We start from the raw sequence: 3,043 nt of genomic DNA on the forward strand, positions 1-3,043 counted from the left end.
AAGATAAAACCAGGGCTAATATGTATTGTGAGGATGTTATTTGGCCGTGCTCTAAGGTTTCAATCTAATGTGAACCCAGGTTTTGTAAAACATTAATGAAATATAAAAATAACTGCCATATCACAGCATGACTCTGATGAATATCGAAAAAAATGGGTAATATTTACAAAAACAATAGTGGGTGAGCATCACCGGGGTGAAATAAACATTTCATAATAGGTTGTTTAATAAGCATAACAAAAGTACTAGCAAAAATAATATCTAAGAAAATTCATATTTTTGGCTTTGATAAGGAAAATCGTGTTTAAATAGGACTATAAATCAAATAAAATATCAGATATCATAAAATACGAGCGCGACTCGTAATACTTTTTAAGATTTTGAAGATTTGAACCGGTGCCGGTATAATTAAGAGAGTGATTGCGATTCGTTACTCACCATTAGTGTATTCATAATATACAAATTATTTGGTTTCAGAATTCCCAGTTTAGATGAATGGCAATGGTCAATTTTAACCGCATTTGAAAAAGGCCAGATTGGCTCCCATGCGATGCCCCTCCACGTGACGTCACAGGGACCTAGTTTCTATACGAGTAGATAGGAGTTTTACATCGTCTGAGATTTCCAATGGATGCATGAGGTATTTATGCATAGAATCTGGACACTCAATGCTGATTAATAACAACTTCCAATATCTTGGAAAATATAATAACCGAGTTTAGTAACCACTGTTATGCGCGGTTGAAAACGATGCGGAGGAACTAATAAAAATATACATAATAAATACGTGTATACTTTGCTTGCGATTTCATGTTACATTACTGCAATCTTATGATAATCTTAAGGACTAAGAACTTGAATCCCGAATGAGATCCTAGAATTCGAATTCGCCAAGCAGGGATCCCATCCCTTCCCGGCGGCATGAGCCAAAATATTTGGCAGCGGTGGGATTCGAACCCACGCCTCCGAAGAGACTGGTGCCTTAAACCAGCGCCTTAGACCGCTCGGCCACGCTACCATATAATTAATTAAGGATAATAGAGACAACATGTCTAAGTCTCCTTAGAACTAGATATTTCTAACGAGGTTACAAAGATATTCCTCGCCTGGTCCACCAATCTTGGGAAGTTGAATTTGTAATAATATAGAGAGCGTGGGGATTTTTCTCGAGTCCGCAGCGATCTGAGGCGATTTGTTTCCGCGATCATTCACGCTCGCCTGTGTTCCGGATGGACGAGAAACGCACGAGTGGTCAATGCGATCGGACGCGCACGTCCTCAACATTCAGCGACGAAAAGCTGAGACACGGCCTCGGGTTTTTCAATCACTCACTCTCCAAAATAGAGTAACCAAGCAGATCAAGATCAATAAAAGCCTTTTTTAATGAGCAGTTTTACATGAGTGTGCAGCATGTTTCGTAAGTAAGCGAAAATAAGTGACGAGATTCCCATGAAAAGTTAGTACTCACATACTAGCGTGCTCGATGATCGTATTTCGTACTTCAACCTAATATTTGGTTCCGATGAATGTAAGCTGAGTTCATTCCGGACAAAATCATAGACGTCAACATTTTACAAACCAGTGTATGTAGCCTGTGCCTTTCCCTTGGCAAAAGTGGTGGATGCAGGATAGGGACAAGGGGGGTTAAGATTACGATTTTATCTGGTGTAAATTGAATACCCAAAGGGGGCCATAGCCCCCCTAGTCTCTCTCCGGATCTACCAATGGATTGTCACACACCAAAAGCGTGTAAAATAGGCCCTAAATTTAGAGCCAATTTGTATTTCAATTCGTTAAAGAAGGTAAATACGTAGGAAAATATAAATAAACACTTTTTTACAAGGTGGTAACCCCCAAATTTATCTATTTTACCTAGTGTTTGTTTCAACCCAATGGGTGGGGCCCTTGGCCCCCATAGAGCCGTCACTGCTAGGCTATCACGTGTATCTAGGATTTTTGCGGCACTCAAATGGTTAAATAAAGATAGCTAAAAAAGGGTCCTGATAAAGAGGAAATTGTTATATAAGAAGGAAAAGCTGCTCTGTTATAATTCATCCATTCACATAATTGTACGTGGAATTAATCAACTATAACAAGATCAGATATGTTTAATTAAGCAACCACGCAACGATCCCGTCAGGATGAGATCCCTATAGCCAATTATTAACGAGACACCTAAAATTTCGCAATCTGATGCACGTACGACCGTGTATTTCTACAAATGCATCGAATAAAGCTGAGAGTTGCATGAACGCATGGTGGCAGAATATACCCAGCAGTAATTCTAAAGCCTGTTTTATTCATGCTGAGAAACCGCTCCTCTTGAAGCTACATTCTTTTAACCCTTTCTAACCCAGAGCTGCTTCTGGGAGAAATCAAATTTCATGATTTTTCATTTCGAAAACTTGAAAATATTGCATTCAATCATAATTATCGTGGCTGCTAAATATTTCGGTCTTAATGTTTACACCACAAAATAATGCGTAGATTAGATATTTCCCAAATAGATCAGGAAATTTATACATCTTTGATGTTGCTTACAAGCAACATTGGGTTATAATGGGTTAACTATTGGAAGCGCATTAATTTAGAAATTCGAACAGGGTCTATTCTGCTACCTTGTATCAATCCACTAGCGCATCCATTCAAGTAATAAACGCCTTTACGCGCAGTGCGAGATACTCGTCACTACGTGCTTTTGGCTGCGCAATTATGTGCCTCGCGGGATTGAAATGGTCGCCAGTTAGGGAGGATCGAAAAAGGGCTTTTGTTGCAATTGTTTCCCGTGCGGTGCCATTCCTGATATTTTGATTAAACTAGGAGGTGGGTGTGTGCAATGGATTCATCTTGTAGTGTCTCAGATACATATTTTGCTACTCGTGTGACTATATACAACGGAAAACAAGCCCAATCTTTGGTGAAATATGCATATTTTTGATATTTATAAACGAAAATAGCAGGTCAGGAAAATGCATGGGCTCCTCATAAAGTTCATGCGTAGAAGAGTTGTCACACCGCAAAAAAGTGAAGAGGGAGAAAATAT

The 3,043-nt window shown here is 39.2% G+C and overlaps 1 non-coding gene across 1 annotated transcript; it reads right to left on the reverse strand.

Moving 5' to 3' along the window:
• Positions 1 to 936: 936 nt before the first annotated feature.
• Positions 937 to 1,018, reverse strand: Trnal-aag. The gene has a single exon. It is a non-coding gene; the product is annotated as a tRNA-Leu (tRNA).
• Between the last annotated feature and the right edge of the window lie 2,025 nt (positions 1,019 to 3,043).

This window comes from Ischnura elegans, chromosome 3 (genome assembly GCF_921293095.1).
Source record: "Ischnura elegans chromosome 3, ioIscEleg1.1, whole genome shotgun sequence".
In the NCBI taxonomy this organism is placed as follows: domain Eukaryota; kingdom Metazoa; phylum Arthropoda; class Insecta; order Odonata; family Coenagrionidae; genus Ischnura; species Ischnura elegans.